Source organism: Alnus glutinosa, chromosome 6 (assembly GCF_958979055.1).
Source record: "Alnus glutinosa chromosome 6, dhAlnGlut1.1, whole genome shotgun sequence".
Taxonomy (NCBI): Eukaryota; Viridiplantae; Streptophyta; class Magnoliopsida; order Fagales; family Betulaceae; genus Alnus; species Alnus glutinosa.
The window spans coordinates 23,024,360-23,044,374 of NC_084891.1; positions in this window are offsets into that span (position 1 = coordinate 23,024,360).

Here is a 20,015-nt window from a genome sequence, read left to right on the forward strand (position 1 = left end):
TTGTCTACTATTTAAATGTACATTTCAATATATTTTCTAATATCTTTTCTACTTTCTTGAAATATTATTTCTTATTCTTCTTTTATTATATTGGTACCAACACACATATTTTTAAACTAAAATAGAAGCCCAATTCCCTTAAAGGCCTGCACTCTAGCGGCCCGCACCACTCATGACTTCCGAAGTCACCAAAAGAGAGCCCCATCGTGCTAGGGCCCATCGGACTAGCCTACTCAGTAAGGCTTAGTGTGAATCACAAGCCTTCAAAAGAAGAACCCTCCACAAGGTAACAAATCCCTAATATTAATGGCATCGAAACTCCCACTCCTTGAGCATTCCTAATGGATTATATATCTTTTTAGCTATAATAGCTAAGAAAAATTATAAAAATTTAAAAATCTTTTTTAAAAAAAAAGCTTCCATCTCATTATCCACTAAAAATGCAAAATAGATTTGTCTTAGATTTGTGAATAGTATAATTTCATATGTAAAGTTACACTATTCACAAATGTATCTTTTTTTTTTTAAGGGAAAACTTCAATTTACCCCCATGAAGTTGTCATCGATTTGCAATTCTAACACCAATGTTTCAATTTTGTTAATTGCACCCCATTAAGTTTCAGAAATTTTTAATTTAGGGAATCCAGCAATTTTTGCCGTCTAAAATGACGGAAGGGAGACCACGTGCAAGGCACATGACTTTTTTGGTTCAGAACTTACAAAAAATGCCCTCATTTAAAACGGCACCGTTTCTTTAAAACACCAAAAAAAAAAAATCAACGTCGTCGTTTTCTTTGTGGAAGACAAAGAACTAAAAAACATAAGCAAAAACTCTGTGGCCGGCGATGCAACGTCGTTTCTTCAGCAAAAATATATATAGGGCGTTTTGTGGCTTCTTGAATTCCTCTATGATATATCGTATATATACAGTACACGTAAAAAGCATGTCCCTGCCTACTTCCTCAACGAGCTCAGCTCGGCTTACGGCGACACTGAACAGAAGCTCACCGCCTACTTCCTCTAGGCCTTGTTCAGCTGCATGGTAGACTCTGGGGAGCGCTGTTACCGTAGCCTTGCTTCCGCGTCGGATAAAACCTGCTCCTTCAAATCAACGAGAAAATTAGCTCGTGGACAACGTTCGAACACGTAGCTCATGTAAGCATTTGAAGGCGAGCCGAAGTTACATATAGTTGATTTCAGCAACACATATTGTACACGTACAGTGGCCGACTTTGCTGGAAGCCCTAGCCACTCGCACCGATGAAACCTCGCACCTCCGGCTGACGACGGTGATGGCCAGCAAATCCAGCGGCAACAAAGGCGTGGCAGCGGTCCAACATCAAAGCCTGGTACTCGTCTACCCTTACAACCCTCAGTTCTACAAACATTGCCCAAACACAAGACAACCATCATGATCACCAGCTGCTCTACGTGTACAACACTGTCTTTCACAGCTTCTTAGCAAGACTCTCCCCTCAACAAGCTCCAGTTCACAGCTTTCAAACTCTTAAACCAGATCTCCAACTGGTTCTCCTCCTACTGCCACTTCGACATCACCGAGATCGACGGCGTCAACACCAACGAGCTCTACAACGCCGTCCAGCTCTATCTCAGCTCCTTCGTCTCCATCACCGACAGCGACCTCAGCCTCACCCGCGCGCTCAACTCCAGCGCCATCACCTTTGGCCTCTCCAACAATGATTGCATCGCCAACACCTACAACAGTGTTACCGTCATTTAAGAACACGTCGTCACCCAAAGGCAATCTCAAACTTTCTTGTGGTGCCCTTTGTCGGAAGAAAAGCGAGGCTTCACTCTCCGAATCAAGAAGCGTGACAAGAAGCTGATTCTTGATTCGTATTTGGACTACGTAATGGAAAAGGCCAACGAAATGCGGAGAAAGAACCAAGACCGTCTTCTGTACACGAACTCAATAGGCGAATCATTGGACTCCAAGGGACATCCATGGGAGTCCGTACCGTTTAGCCACTCCACTCTCGGCTCCAGCCTCCCCACATCCACCTCAGCCACAACCAGCGCCAAAGCCTGAGTGGCTGCAAGCCCTATTCTTGGCCATGCAGAGGTGGAAGAAAACAGGGGAGGTGAAAGAAAGCCCATTGAGATAAGAAACCATCCCTGCAAGATAAGAAGTCCTCCAACTTCCCGCTAATGTTGCCTTCAAGTGTCCGGAAATGCCCTCATGTCAACGAGGTTGGTGCAGAAGGCAACCTCGAACGCCGGCCTGGCTATTGATGCCCAATTGATCGAAAAAAAAAGTTGGCGGAGACGGAGAGCGAAGTGAAGCAAGATCAAGGTGGTGCGGTTCATCATGGCTGGGAGACGGGATTCTAAGAATACGCTCGGGGTGAAGAAAGGTAGAAGACGAGGGTATTTGCGCATTTTTGAATGGTTGATGGTCGGTGTTTCAATGCAGACGATGGCATTTTCGTCTTTTTTGGGACAAAAAACGCACCTGCACGGCATGTGAGGAGAATTTCGTTAAGTTAGACGGTTGATTTGGACGGATTCCCTAAATTGAAAATTTCTGAAACTTAATGGGGTGCAATTAACAAAATTGAAACATTGGTGTTAGAATTGCAAATCAGTAACAACTTCATGGGGGGTAAATTGAAGTTTTCCCTTTTTTTTTAAAATATTTCTCTTGGGCCTATCTCCTTCTCTTTCTTTTTCCTTTTTTTTTTTTTTTTTTCCCTTCTTTCTCACGATTGCTTGTGATTATATCATTATAATCAATTAGTATTTATTTTTTACTTCTTCACAAGCCAACAAAAATTTGTATTGGCATTTACAGCTTTTTTCAATTTCATTGGCCATTAAACAAATTATTGCGTTAGAAAAATGATCGTTTTTGTTAAATAGCTCTGATACTATGTTGAAATAAATATATGAAATAGATAATATATGAGAAAGAGAGAAAGAGCGGAAGAGAGAGTGGAAATATATTAAAGACTACATTGTATTGAGTAGTATATTCATAACATATTACAAGAGACCTCTATATATAGAGAGGCTATGAGTAGTGACCAAGAAACCCTAGAGTAAATAAGATAGAGAATAAAACCTATTTTTTTTTATTTTGTTATTTTCGGACAAAAATTTCGCAAAATATATTTCACCCCAAAATATCACAAAATGAAATTACACAAATTAATAATTAATAACATATTTGTTATTTACACAAATCTTTACAAACCAAAAATAATTACAAAAATAATTACTAACTAAAAAATAATTACACAAAATATCTACAAATTTGGAGCGTGCCCCGGCGGATCAGGAGGTATCGTCCTAGGCGTGTACTCCTCAACCGGCGATTGCTATGCACGGAATGGTGTAGCAGGGGATGGTGTAGTGACAGGGGAGTGTTGGCTCAGCCGTCGTTCTGTAGGCGACAACGTACCAATCGTTGTCACATTACCTACAAGTAATAAAAACAATTAATATATAATAATAAATGCAAATTTAAACAAGTAATGAAACTAAATTGTAGACACAATACGAAGCATACCTGCAGATGCACTACTAACAGACGACGTGCTACCTATGTTCGCAGGTGAAGACTGCTGAGCACCTACTGTGCGAGGTGATACTCCCATAGAGGGCATGAATGCCTCAAACTGTCGCATGCGCTGCTCGAGGGTGTCATTTCTCTCTCTCTCGGCACGTAGCTCCGTCCGCAAATCCGCCACCTCCCGGGCATGTTTAGCCAAAGCCCGGGAAGTGCCCTCTGATGGAGCCCCCTGTGAGCGAGACCTGCAAGAGAAACACGTCCCACGAACTGGAGTGACATTCGGCCCAACCTGCCGAACCCTCTCCGCATACTCAGGCCTCCCAACCGCCTGCTGGTACGCATCATTCGGTACTCAACGCACCTTGTCTCCTGAGACACTCTGCGTAGCGGCAGGATCACTGGATAAACCTTGTGTCATCCTCTCCTGTACGTCGTCAACATAAAGTACACATGTATTAAATAATGTCATAACACACGCATAACTTATAAATTTTATAAAAATAGATCAGTAGCATACGCATAGGACCCGTGTACGTTCATTCAAGTAAGTGCCTTCCTTCCGAGTGTGTGTCTTCACAAACGACTCGGCGCGAGTGGGGGGCGTGCCAGATGTACTTGCCTATCGCCATCAAGTTGAAATATATAACGTAGTGTCAAAAATAGTGTCAAAAAAATAGTGTTAACAAAAAAAAAACAAGCAACAAATATGAAAAACATATACTTATATCTGTTTAGACTGTTTATACCTCATCGTGATTAAATCTGGCATAACTTCTGGAGCCCAGACAATGAGGAAGGTCATTCTGCTCCTCTGATCTCTATCTCTCTCTCTCTCTCTCTCTCTTAAAGAACTTAAATTGAATCAAAACTAAACAAGAAAAGTGAAAATTCTAATACCCAGAATTAAACACCCCGTCGGTCCTAGCGAGGGATTTTGATCTGGGAACAATTAGAACCGGCGCGTTGAAGACTTCGGTCGAGCTGCGGGAGAAGAGGGCGGCGAAAAGGCTCTTATGATTGTCGGGGAGCCATTGTGTTGTATTTTTACCGTCTAAGGAAAACGGATACATACGCGTGTTCTATACAGTGGATTTGCTTTAGGCTTCTTTTTTTCTCTTTTTTTCTTTTTTCTTTTTTTTTTTCTCTTTTTATCTCTTGAGCATTTCCAGCAAAATTAATTATTTTATCTAGAGCATTTCGAGTAGCCTCACCAAATTTTATTCCTCAAAATAGTTAAAAACTACTTTTCGCTATTCAGATGAGCCACTTTTTTAAAGTTTTTCCAGCAGCCTCACTATTTTGGTTAAAGTGTTATGATTCGTGTAAGAGAGAAAAGATGAACAAAAAAAAAATGATAATTTTGTATAGTTTGTTAATGGTTTTGTGAGTAAATAGTACTCGTCAAAATTGGTGAGTATTTTCACTCACCAAAACTTTTTAGTTAAAGTGATGAGGCTGTTGGAAGTAGTTTTTTTGTCTACTATTTAAATGTACATTTCAATATATTTTCTAATATCTTTTCTACTTTCTTGAAATATTATTTCTTATTCTTCTTTTATTATATTGGTACCAACACATATATTTTTAAACTAAAATAGAAGCCCAATTCCCTTAAAGGCCTGCCCTCTAGCGGCCCGCACCACTCATGACTTCCGAAGTCACCAAAAGAGAGCCCCATCGTGCTAGGGCCCATCGGACTAGCCTACTCAGTAAGGCTTAGTGTGAATCACAAGCCTTCAAAAGAAGAACCCTCCACAAGGTAACAAATCCCTAATATTAATGGCACCGAAACTCCCACTCCTTGAGCATTCTTAATGGATTATATATCTTTTTAGCTATAATAGCTAAGAAAAATTATAAAAATTATAAAAATTTAAAAATCTTTTTTAAAAAAAAGCTTCCATCTCATTATCCACTAAAAATGCAAAATAGATTTGTCTTAGATTTGTGAATAGTATAATTTCATATGTAAAGTTACACTATTCACAAATGTATCTTTTTTTTTTAAGGGAAAACTTCAATTTACCCCCATAAAATTGTCATCGATTTGCAATTCTAACACCAATGTTTCAATTTTGTTAATTGCATCCCATTAAGTTTCAAAAAAATTTAATTTAGGGAATCCAGCAATTTTTGCCGTCTGAAGTGACGGAAGGGAGACCACGTGCAAGGCACATGACTTTTTTGGTTCAGAACTTACAAAAAATGCCCTCATTTAAAACGACATCGTTTCTTTAAAACACCAAAAAAAAAAAATCAACGTCGTCGTCTTCTTTGTGGAAGACAAAGAACTAAAAAACATAAGCAAAAACTCTGTGGCCGGCGGTGCAACGTCGTTTCTTCAGCAAAAATATATATAGGGCGTTTTGTGGCTTCTTGAATTCCTCTATGATATATCGTATATATATATACACGTAAAAAGCATGTCCCCGCCTACTTCCTCAACGAGCTCAGCTCGACTTACAGCGACACTGACCAGAAGCTCACCGCCTACTTCCTCTAGGCCTTGTTCAGCTGCATGGCAGACTCTGGGGAGCGCTATTACCATAGCCTTGCTTCCGCGTCAGATAAAACCTGCTCCTTCAAATCAACGAGACAATCAGCTCGTGGACTACGTTCGGACACGTAGCTCATGGAAGCATTTGAAGGCGAGCCAAAGTTACATATAGTTGATTTCAGCAACACGTATTGTACACGTACAGTGGCCAACTTTGCTGGAAGCCCTAGCCACTCGCACCGATGAAACCTCGCACCTCCGGCTGACGATGGTGATGGCCAGCAAATCTAGCAGCAACAAAGGCGTGGCAGCGATCCAACATCAAAGCCTGGTACACGTCTACCCTTACAACCCTCAGTTCTACAAACATTGCCCAAACACAAGACAACCATCATGATCACCAGCTGCTCTACGTGTACAACACTGTCTTTCACGGCTTCTCAGCAAGACTCTCCCCTCAACAAGCTCCAGTTCACAACTTTCAAGCTCTTAAACCAGATCTCCAACTGGTTCTCCTCCTACTGCCACTTCGACATCACCGAGATCAACGGCGTCAACACCAACGAGCTCTACAACGCCGTCCAGCTCTATCTCAGCTCCTTCGTCTCCATCACCGGCAGCGACCTCAGCCTCACCCGCGCGCTCAACTCCAGTGCCATCACCTTTGGCCTCTCCAACAATGATTGCATCGCCAACACCTACAACAGCGTTACCGTCATCTAAGAACACGTCGTCACCCAAAGGCAATCTCAAACTTTCTTGTGGCGCCCTTTGTCGGAAGAAAAGCGAGGCTTCACTCTCCGAATCAAGAAGCGTGACAAGAAGCTGATTCTTGATTCGTATTTGGACTACGTAATGGAGAAGGCCAACGAAATGCGGAGAAAGAACCAAGACCGTCTTCTGTACACGAACTCAATAGGCGAATCGTTGGACTCCAGGGGACATCCATGGGAGTCCGTACCGTTTAGCCACTCCACTCTCGGCTCCAGCCTCCCCACATCCACCTCAGCCACAACCAGCGCCAAAGCCTGAGTGGCTGCAAACCCTGTTCTTGGCCATGCAGAGGTGGAAGAAAACAGGGGAGGTGAAAGAAAGCCCATTGAGATAAGAAACCATCCCTGCAAGATAAGAAGTCCTCCAACTTCCCGCTAATGTTGCCTTCAAGTGTCCGGAAATGCCCTCATGTCAACGAGGTTGGTGCATAAGGCAACCTCGAACGCCGGCCTGGCTATTGATGCCCAATTGATCGAAAAAAAAAGTTGGCAGAGACGGAGAGCGAAGTGAAGCAAGATCAAGGTGGTGCGGTTCATCATGGCTGGGAGACGGGATTCTAAGAATACGCTCGGCATGAAGAAAGGTAGAAGACGAGGGCATTTGCGCATTTTTGAATGGTTGATGGTCGGTGTTTCAATGTAGACGATGGCATTTTCGTCTTTTTTGGGACAAAAAACACACCTGCACGGCATGTGAGGAGAATTTCGTTAAGTTAGACGGTTGATTTGGACGGATTTCCTAAATTGAAAATTTCTGAAACTTAATGGGGTGCAATTAACAAAATTGAAACATTGGTGTTAGAATTGCAAATTAGTGACAACTTCATGGGGGGTAAATTGAAGTTTTCCCTTTTTTTAAAATATTTCTCTTGGGCCTATCTCCTTCTCTCTCTTTTTCCTTTTTCTTTTTTTTTTTTCCCTTCTTTCTCACGATTGCTTGTGATTATATCATTATAATCAATTAGTAGTTATTTTTCACTTCTTCACAAGCCAACAAAAATTTGTATTGGCATTTACAGCTTTTTCCAATTTCATTGGCCATTAAACAAATTATTGCGTTAGAAAAATGATCGTTTTTGTTAAATAGCTCTGATACTATGTTGAAATAAATAATATATGAGAAAGAGAGAAAGAGCGGAAGAGAGAGTAGAAATATATTAAAGACTACATTGTATTGAGTAGTATATTCATAACATATTACAAGAGACCTCTATATATAGAGAGGCTATGAGTAGTGACTAAGAAACCCTAGAGTAAATAAGATAGAGAATAAAACCTATTTTTTTTTTATTTTGTTATTTTCGGACAATAATATCGCAAAATATATTTCACCCCAAAATATCACAAAATGAAATTACACAAATTAATAATTAATAACATATTTGTTATTTACACAAATCTTTACAAACCAAAAATATTTACAAAAATAATTACTAACTAAAAAATAATTACACAAAATATCTACAAATTTGGAGCGTGCCCCGGCGGATCAGGAGGTATCGTCCCAGGCGTGTACTCCCCAACCGGCAATTGCTGTGCACAGAATGGTGTAGCAGGAGATGGTGTAGTGACAGGGGAGTGCTGGCTCAGCTGTCGTCCTGTAAGCGACAACGTACCAATCGTTGTCACATTACCTACAAGTAATAAAAACAATTAATATATAATAATAAATGCAAATTTAAACAAGTAATGAAACTAAATTGTAGACACAATACGAAGTATACCTGCAGATGCACTACTAACAGACAACGTGCTACCTACGTTCGCAGGTGAAGACTACTGAGCACTTACTGTGCCAGGTGATACTCCCATAGAGGACATGAATGCTTCGAACTGTCGCATGCGCTGCTCGAGGGTGTCATTTCTCTCTCTCTCTCGGCACGTAGCTTCGCCCGCAAATCCGTCACCTCCTGGGCATGTTCAGCCAAAGCCCGGGAAGTACCCTCTGATGGAGCCCCCTGTGAGCGAGACCTGCAAAAGAAACACGTCCCACGAACTGGAGTGACATTCGGCCCAACCTGCCGAACCCTCCCCGCATACTCAGGTCTCCCAACCGCCTGCTCGTACGCATCATTCGGTGCCCAACGCACCGTGTCTCCTGAGACGCTCTGCGTAGCGGCAGGATCACTGGATAAACCCTGCGTCATCCTCTCCTGTACGTCGTCAACATAAAGTACACATGTATTAAATAATGTCATAATACACGCATAACTTAGAAATTTTATAAAAATAGATCAGTAGCATACGCATAGGACCCATATACGTTCATTCAAGTAAGTGTCGTCCTTCCGAGTGTGCGTCTTCACGAACAACTCGGCGCGAGTGGGGGGCGTGCCAAATGTACTTGCCTGTCGCCATCAAGTTGAAATATATAAAATAGTGTCAAAAAAATAGTGTTAACAAAAAAAAAAACAAGCAACAAATATGAAAAACATATACTTATATCTGTTTATACCTCATCGTGATTAAATCTGGCATAACTTCTGGAGCCCAGACAATGAGGAAGGTCATTCTGCTCCCGGAGCCGCTTCATCCGTTCACAAGTCGCCTACACATTGAACATTTCATAAAAATGTAAGCATTGACACACTTAAAGTAGTAATAAAATTAAATGAATTGTTATTAAAAATGAGCTTCAATTTTGATAAAATAAACAATAATCAAAGATCTACCTGCATTTTTTTGCTCACTGCACCAATCGCTTAGCAGGAACTCCACATCTGCTGCGTCACGCTTCTCGAAAAGCTTCTCCTGCACTCTAGCACGTATGAGCTCAGGCGTGTCACCGTCTCGAATACCCAGCTTGGTTTTAAACTTCGACTTCCACGAGCGGTGCTTACGGCCAATATCAGACCACGCTTCGTGCCGTGCCTTCCGCTCGTCTACGGATGGGGGTAGATAAGACTTCGCCTGCACATTCAATTAAAGCATTAATTTTAAAAGTTTAACAAATTAAAATTTAATCTTAAGTTCAATTTAAATACACAAATAAATTAAATTCATAAACATACCATCAGCGTGTCCCACATAGCGTTCTTAATGGCCTTATCTACCCTCGCCCATTCGTCCTGCATATGAATGTGCGACTTGCTCCTAATGAGTAGGCTCGTAGCACTCCTAAAATGATTGCATGTTCGTCCTACAGGTTGTGTTGTAGCATTGTACTGTAACACAGTCTTCTTCCCCCTTGGGAGCACCCAATTCCTTTCGGAGTCCCTAATCACCTCATAGTAGATGCTCTCGTCCGGGTTGTAGCCTAACAAAAAAAAAAAAAAATATATATATATATATATATATATATATATATATATATATATATATATATATATATATATATATTTAATTGTTTTTCAAGTAAAAAAATAAATTATAATAATAAATGATTTATTTAAATTTATAATTTTTCCAATGATTGATATTAATTATTGGTAACATAATATGAGTTTCAATGATGTATAAATATGTACTTACCCATCAACTGAATCTGATCAGTCTGTATGTGATGGGTGGCTGGGTCGCCTGCATGCTCCTCGCCAACCCCATCTACTGGGGGAGGCTGCTGATCATCATCTGAAATCATATCCTGGGGGCTATCGGGGGCCAACTGCTCGGGATCCAACATCGCACCGTCCCCTTCATGAGGCATCTGGCTCTCCCTCGTATCTGGCACCTGACTCTCACCAGAAAGCGGCACCTGGCTCTCCCCATAGACCGGCACCTGGCTCTCCCCAGAAACTTGCACCTGGCTCTCCACAGGCCCCGGGCCATGTCTCTCTGCCACGGCCGGTGCCAGCAACGGTCCCAGCCCTGCAACCGGCATCTGCATCTCCCTTGACTGTGGCAACGGGAACCTGTCATCCTGTGTCTCACTGTCCGATCCGCACAGCCTAGGTTCAGTAAAAGGGTACTGGTAGTACCCCACATTGTACAAATGCGAGGTGAGCGCATGACCATCTCGCATATACCATCAATCCACATGACCCGGTAAGGTGATCTCCATCTGCGAGAACGTCGATGGCAGAGAATATGGAGTATATCCATCACCGCTGGTCTGCCCGTGAGCTGACATGGTCGCGCCCACCGTACCCGGCATCAACAGTCTATACGGACCACCTGGATGGTGCGGCAACGCCCTAGTATATAGTGGCGCCGGAGTTGTCAGCGTGGTCATAGGGTGCCCGGGCATGGTCGTGGGGGGCACGGGTAGGCGAGGTGCCCGATGTACACAACTAGGGGGTCTCTAGTCCATAGGTATATACCTGCGAACAAACGTATACAAATTAATTAAAATTTGAATTTTATATTCCCTAACTATGCAAATTAACTCATGAACATGCAAATAACCACTTTAGAAAGGGCAGAATTTTTGTTATTTTTAGAAAGTGTAGGGTTTAGGGTTAGGGTTTTTGGTTTTCTTAAGGATTTAGGGTTAAGGTTTTTCTTAAGGGTTTAGGGTTTTTTATAAGTTTAGGGTTTTTGTTAGTTTTAGAAAGTGTAGGATTTTTGTTATTTTTAGAAAGTGTAGGGTTTAGGGTTTAGGGTTAGGGTTTTTTATAAGTTTTAGAAAGTGTAGGATTTTTGTTATTTTTAGAAAGTGTAGGGTTTTTGTTAGTTTTACAAAGTGTATGATTTTTGTTATTTTTAGAACGTGTAGGGTTTAGGGTTTAGGGTTTAGGATTAGGGTTTTTTAGGATTTCTTAAGGATTTAGGGTTAGGGTTTTTGTTTTTTCTTAAGGGTTTAGGGTTTTTGACCTTTTTTTTTTTTTTTTTTTTAAAAAGTTTAGGGTTTTTGTTTTTTCTTAAGGGTTTATGGTTTTTATAATTCTTTTTTTTTTTTTTTTTTTTAAGGGTTTATAGTTTTTGGGATTTAAAGTTTAGGGTTTATGATTTTAAGATTTAAAGTTTAGGGTTAGAGTTTAGGTATTTCTTTTAAAGGGTTTAGAGTTAGATTGCTTGTTTTGTTATAGGGTTAGAGTTTATGTATTTCTTTTTTGTAAGGGGTTTTTTTTCATAAATTATTGATTTTAATTTTGGTTGAAATTGTCGAACACAATCATTTTATTATAAAATGATGGGGAGTTTGTTTTAAAACGTTTTTTTGTAAGAAATGACCAAAAATGATAATACCAACACAAATTGTTGAAATGTTGAAATAGTACGACATAATTGTTTAAATTATATTTTAAACAATTCCACAATTTTATTTAAAAAAAAGTGATTTTGAATATTGCTAAAAATGATAATAACAACGCAAATTCGTAGCACAGTAAAATATATCACCAAAAAACATAAAACTGTACACATATTTCCCATGCAGATTAACCAACCACAGCAAAACCAAAAAAATAACACAACAATATATATACAAACCCAACAATATATCAATGTACAGGAAATGATAAACAATTAGGAAAAATATCTAAACAAATACATTAAAATGTACCAAATTTATTATAGCCAAATAATTAAGGAAAAAAAATGTAAAAATTACTCACAATGGTGTACTCTGTGGTGTAATATATGCTTCTTATAGTATTTGTACCTGCATTTTTTGGGAGGAAAAAATTAATAATAACAGAAAAAATAAAAAATAAAAAATAAAAAACCACACGTTAGAGAGGGAGAATGGGAGAGAGGGAGGGAGAGAGACAGAGGGAGAGAGAGATTATACAGAGATACAGAGAGAGAGAGAGAGAGCGACAGAGAGAGATAGAGAGGGGGAGATGTAGAGAGAGAGAGAGAGAGAGAGATAGATAGAGGGAGAGGGTACTGAACCCTTACCCTAAGGGCTAGCCGGCCGGAGTTTAGATAGGTAGAGAGAGAGATAGAGAGAGAGAAATGTAGAGAGAGAGATAGAGAGAGAGAACTGTAGAGAGAGAGAGCGATAGAGCGAGATATTAGAGAGAGAGAGAGAGCTAGAGGGAGGGCGTGTCACCGGCGGGAAGAGAGGACGCGGGTGGTCGGAGTGCTGGCCGGCCGGTGCGGCTAGCTGTGACGGAGAGAGAGACGGAGAGAGAGAGAGAGAGAGAGAGAGAGAGTATACTGAGAGAGAGAGCTCTTCTCGAAAATGGATAGCTTCCTCTGAAAGCTACCCATTTAACTAATATTTTTTTAAAAAACTTTTTTAATCTTTTTTTTTTTTGTTTACAGCTGGCAATTGGCCAGATGGCGCGCGGGAATTGTCCCGCGCCTGCAGCTGGCTCAAATTTGGCCACGTGTCCTAAGGACACGTGGCCAATCAGGGACGTGTATAAATCCACGTCCCTGTATGGCGACGTTTAATTTTAATACACGTCGCCATTTGTAAATTTTTAATAAAAAAATTGAAAAAATATATATAATTATATAAATATATAAGTGTATGTACTATACATAAGTGTATGTATTATATATGTACATAAACCCTAACCCTAAGTGTATGCACTATATATAGTCATAAACCCTAAGTCTAAGTGTATGTACTATATATAGTCATAAACTCAAACCATAAGTGTATATACTATATATAGCCGTAAACCCTAACCCTAAGTGTATCTACTCTATATATATATATATATATATATATATCTATAAACTCTAACCCTAAGTGTATATACTATATATAACTATAAACCCTAAGTGTATGTACTATATATATATATCTATAAACCATAACCCTAAGTGTATCTACTATATATATATATCTATAAATCATAACCCTAAGTGTATATACTATATATAGCTATAAACCATAACACTAAGTGTATGTATTATATATATATATATACTATATATTATTGTGTGTGTGTATATATAGCACCAAATTAGGTTTAGTTTTGTATATAATACAATATGCAAATTAGTATTATAGTTTTATAGTATGTCCATAAATGTAAATGCTAACCTTAATTAGGGTTAGAGTTTATTTATAAGTATACCATAAATAAGGAACTAAACACGTACACCCTATAAGGAACTAAACACTTATAGTTAAAAAATTATTCTTTTTTTCCTAAAAAAAACCTAAATACAATGATTTATATGCATATAAATATTATTATTTATATAGTGTATAAAATGAGTCATTATACATGCATATAGAAATATTATTATTTGATTAAAAATGGTTGGCCACGTGTATTAATACACGCGGCCATATACAAATAAAAAATTATCATTTTTTAAATTAATATATATTTGATAAAAACAGTTGGCCACGTGTAATAAATACACGTGGCCAAATGGACGCTAACCCAAAGTGTATGTACTATATAAATGACTAAACCATAAGTATTTAATTTATTATGTAGCACGAAACCCTTAAAATAATTGCATTTACTATATATAGCCATAAATAGCAAGGTTAGGGTATATATATACAAGTCATTATAAATGTATATAGTTTCTAAACCGTTTACATGCATGCATATCTATATATATAGTATTAATTATAGGTTTTTTAACTTTGTTATGTTTTAATTTTTTCTTTTTTTTTGTTTCTAAACGTAGATGGTGTACAAAACTAAACCTTAATTTGAACTATTTGGTTTAATTATATATATATAGAGAGAGAGAGAGAGAGCACCAAATTTGATTTAATTATGCATATAGATATAAATACGGAACTCAACATGTAAACTCCAAGTATAGAATTTAAATATAGCATATAGCCTTAAAACCTAACTTTATGTGCATATGCTATGTACATCGTAATTATATATATATAGCACAAATTTAAGATTATGATATATAGTTAATAAAATAAGGAGTTTTTTTTTTTTTTTTTTTTTTAAATGAACACAAAACATTTTTTTTTTTTAATATATATTTGGAAAAAAATAACAGTTGGCCACGTGTATAAAATACACGTGGCAACATATGGACGCGTGTATAAAATACACGTGTCCAATTGGCCACGTGGATTAATTACATGCGGCCAATTGGGTTGTATATACCCTTAGCCACATGTCAGAAAGACACGTGGCTATCTGGACGCGTGTTTACAGTAACCGGTATTGTAGACACACGGCCAATTGTGGCTTTTTTTGTAGTGTGGGAGTAGGCGTGATTGTCATAGATCATGAGGGACAGGTGTTAGCATCAATGTGTTCTTCAAAGTCGTACATAATTAAACCAACTATTACGACATGGAAGGTAGTGAAATTTGGCAGAAATTTGGAAATACATAATATTATCTTGGAGGATAATGCCATGGAGGTAGTACATGCGTTTCGAAAGGAAAATCAATCTTGGTGCAAGTATGGTAATCTGATTGACAATGCAAAGATAACACTACATAGTCTCCAGTCATGGCATGTTACACATATTAGAAGAGAAGAGAACATGGCAGCCCATAATTTGGTGAAGGCGTCTCTCCAACAATGCTCAAAGCAAATATGGATGGAAGAATACTCTTCTTTCATTCATGATATTGTAATTTCCAAGAGTTGTATTGTTTATTGATTTTATGAAAGCTTAAAAATCATCCTTTCGTGTTTTTTTTTTTTTTTTTTCTTAACAAGTGCTACTCCAATGATTAAAAATCAATTATTAAATTGTATAACAATCGTATAATAATCTACAAAATAACATTACTTTTATTACTATTCTGGTTAAATAGTAGTAGCAAGCCTCTTCACCAGTTACCAAGAGATAATAGGAATGAAATGGGCTACATGGCAATCAGGCCAATTCTGTGTGGACCCTGAGAGCGAGAGGGCTTTTAACATGATAATCTGGAATAGAACGCAATTAGGCCCAAGCACAGGCCCACTCCAATGTTCGTTAAAATGTTTAATTCCTTATGGAGAGTAAAATAGGAGGTCCATTTACTTAATCTCTTGTTAATGGTGATATAATTGCAGATACAAAATGTTGATTTATATAATCTCTTGTTAATGGTGATAAATATGATTTATTTAATTATTTGGGGGATGATAAGGATCAATTCAGATGCCTTCCTTGTGGATCACCACGTTAGGAATTCATTCGCAAGAGAGGAAATAGAATGACATGCGTCCACTTTTTGCCCGGAATATGGATCCTGAATTTCTTAACACCAAAATGGACAAAAACTTTATAATTTGATGAATTTTAGATATGTGCTTCAAACATTGCTAAATCCATATCTTTATTATACTTCTTGTCAAATAGATAGTAGAAATAACTGTAAAGAAAATACAATTGTGCCCCCACACGGAAATAAAATAATGAAAAAAAAATATCAATTTAGGGTATCAATCTTTCAATTTTTTTTCAATTTTAACCATTTATTAGAATTTTTCATTAAATCCTGTCAAAATTCTCAAAATACCCCTTATTTTTTTTAGGAAAAAAAAAGAAAAAAAAATTGATAGAATTTAGGTGTTGGTTAGAATTTTACGGAATTTACAAAAATACCTATGCTTGAATATTTGAAAATTATTATAATTTTTTTTAAAAAAAAAAAATAAACACATGGGTATTTTGAGAATTTTAATATGATTTAACAAAAAAATTTATCAGATGGTTGAAATTGAAAAGAATTGAAAGATGGATACCTTAAATTGACACTTTTTAAAGTTTGGGTACATTTTTCCAAAAGTAATTATAAAAGATCAAGGATTATAAGCAAAGTTTTTCCAATTTATTAAATTGAAAACTTGGGTCTCAAAATGTTAAAAAAAAAAAAGAGAGGCTAAAACACAAGGACAAGGATCCTATTTGAACTGGAGAGGAGCCAGTTAGTTTAAAAATAAGGGTAAAATTGTCTTTTTATATTTTTTTGGACAATTTTGCCATTTCACCCAAACTAACCGGTCCATTTCCATTTCATTTGAACTGGAGAGGATCCATGCAAAACACAAAGAGTCGTAATATACTTTCCTTTTCCTTTTTCTTTTTTTCTTTAGACCAATAGTTAGGCAATATGCAATTTGACATGTTAAAATGCATTAAGAGTTCGTTTGAGTCTGCAGTTTCAAAAAGTGTGATTTTAGAACGTGATTTTTTTTTTTTCGACATGTCCACATAAGAGGGGGAATGATGGATTTGAACTAGTGACCTCCACTTCATGAGGTGTGGTCTTCAGCCGATTGAGCTACCCCTTGGAGACTTAGAACGTGATTTTTAAAAACACGGTTAAGCGTTTGACAAAATCACAGTTTGACCTTTAAAATCGCAGTGTAGCTTTTAAAATTGTGCATTTTCAAAAAAGTACAAACTTGCATGCGATTTGAAAAATCAAATTTTATTTCAAATCACAATTTTTTAAAAATGCAATTACAAACAATTCATTTTCTTTGATTTAATTTAAAATCACAATACCAAACGTGCCCTAAACCGTCACTAATCGCTAGCATTTTGAGAATGGATTATGCAACTCGTGAGAACCAATTTTCATGGATGTGGAATTTCAACAAGTCAGAATTATTCCAAAAAAAAGAAGAGGACTAGCTAGCAGTTATATATGCAGAATAAAATCAAGGAAGAAGTTTCGAAAGTCATGCAGAAAATCATATGCTTATCAGCTGCATTAAACGTTCGTATGATTCGTTCGAAATCTTACGATTCTTAAGAACTAATAAAAGAAAACCCCATCCTGCGCGCTAGGGCTACAAATCTTTTGGGGCTGTCCTTCCTTGGGCCCTTGAAACCATTAATAAGAATTATGAGAAGCAGTAATTTTCGTTGGACAAAAAATACTCTTTTATAGTACCATAACATTCAAAAATTCTCCATATATATATATATATATATAGAGGGACGGAGCCAAATATTTGATTAAGAGGAGGCCAAACAAAAAATAAATTAAAATATGTGGTCAAAGTATAAATACAAAATATATTGGGTGGGTTTGATATCTCTTCATCTTCAAGTTTTTAACGCCTTATTAAGTCTATTATGTGCTTGGAAAAAAAAAAAAAAACGCATCTTTTCTACAATACCTTTCTTTTTTCTTCTCAATTCTACACTACATCATCTACAACACAAACCAATATTTCATTTTATTCAACAGGTTATATTAGTCACAACATGGTGGAGTAGTGATTTTCATGGCATGGCTGAACCGCCTATTAACCCAAAATTTCTTTATTAAGATTCCAACTCCTGCAAAGATCAATATTCTCAAAAATTTTTTTCTTTAAATCTTTATATACCCAAGTTCTCAACACTCAAGAACGAACCTCCAAAAAAATATGCTGAGAAATTTGTTCATCTGTTTTCGGCCTACACCCATACTCTAATTCATTTATATTTCCCCACAAATTATATACCTTTTTCACAAAGAACCAATCGACACAAATAAGCTTTATACTATTTTTTTTATTTTTTCAAATGAACTGGGGGCCATGGCCCCTGCTGGCCACCCCCAGCTCTGTCCCTATATATATATATATTGGAATTTCATTACACATCTTGATCGAAGTATAAATGATTTTGTAATCATAATTTTGAGGTTTAAAATTTTGTAACGTTGGTATCTCATGTTTCATCTCTTTTTAATTTCACATATTTTTTTTTGAAAAATGCCCAAAATGCCTCATCTTCTTAAGAAACAAAAAAAGGGGAAAAATTCAAAAATGCTTTGGACTCGCCCACAGCCAGCAGTGGGTATGGAGGTTTTTTTAAATTTTCATTTTTTTTTATTTTGGTAAAAATATAAAGGCTGAAACATGTGACACCTGCCGACATTACAAATTTTTAAAGTTTAAAATTATGATCATAAAACCGCTTATATTTGGAGTGGACAAGTGAAGTTTTTTTTGTTTTGTTTTGTTTGCAATTTTAGCACGTGGGTATCCCTCTCATGATGTTGTAACAAATATGGCACTTTCATTCTGGCAGTCATGTCATTGAGTGGGGTGTGATCTTATCAAATCATGCGCAAGAGGAAATGAGATCAAATCAAAATCATAAGTTAACTTTATTATGTCGAATAGGCTTCCTGTGCGAATTGGACGTGGGGGGGGGGGGGGGGGGGGGGGGGGGGTAATATATGTATAGCGAATTTTCAAGTGAACAATGATTCTCATATTGGTTCCTTTGACACACTTTTCACCAACTTTTAGTTCATAGCATGAGTGTCCTTGGGCCTCAAACATGAAAAATGTGGAGAACCTGAGGAAGGATAATAAAGTCTGAATATATATATATATATATATATATATATATATATATATATAGAGAGAGAGAGAGAGAGAGAGAGAGAGAGAGAGAGAGAGAGAGAGAGATTAATATTACAAATTAATGGTTTATTAATGTAGTTTAACATTTAATGTTTTGCAGATTTCGTTCTCACTATAGATTGCTTAAGATCAGGGAGGAAATTTGATGTTTGGATGAGTCTTGTAGTACTACATGGAAGAGCTGCATGTAGAACTTTGATGCTTTTATGGAATAAGTCCAAACATTAACAAACAACTTTTATCATAAAACACTTCCAAAAATTAAGTGTTTTTTCACCAAGGAAGATTATATATTGGTAGCACCGGACGCATATTTAATTACCAGTTAATAAAAGTTGAAGGCGCTACATAAATTATGTTTTTAAATAAAAACTTGAAAATTTAGTTATAAATTAATTGTTTGATTTTTCTTTTATATATTTTAGAGTTATATCCATGCAATTAATTTCTTTGGATATAAATATCATGACTTCAAAAGTATACACTTGGAATCTTTAAAGAAACATATCGATGAGCTTTATAAAATAAATATAACCAATTTGTCATACATACATGATACATGAAGAAATACGTACTGCATTCTGAATTAATCTTTTAAATATCTGTATACGTACGTAGTGTAGGGTCTGATTAATTAGGGCTAAAAAGAACTCTCCTTTTTATTTTTTTGTTTTTATTTTCTCTCTCTTTCTGTTGATCCAGCAGATCAAACCTTACCACTTTGGACCATCATGAGACGTAACATGCATGTGTTCTTATATATATATATATATATATATTTGGAATCTCTAAAGAAACAGATCGATGAGCTTTATAAAATAAATATAACCAATTTGTCATACATACATGATACATGAAGAAATACGTACTGCATTCTGAATTAATCTTTTAAATATCTGTATACGTACGTAGTGTAGGATCTGATTAATTAGGGCTAAAAAGAACCCTCCTTTTTATTTTTTTGTTTTTATTTTCTCTCTCTTTCTGTTGATCCAGCTGATCAAACCTTACCACTTTTGACCATCATGAGACGTAACATGCATGTGTTCTTTTATATATATATATAT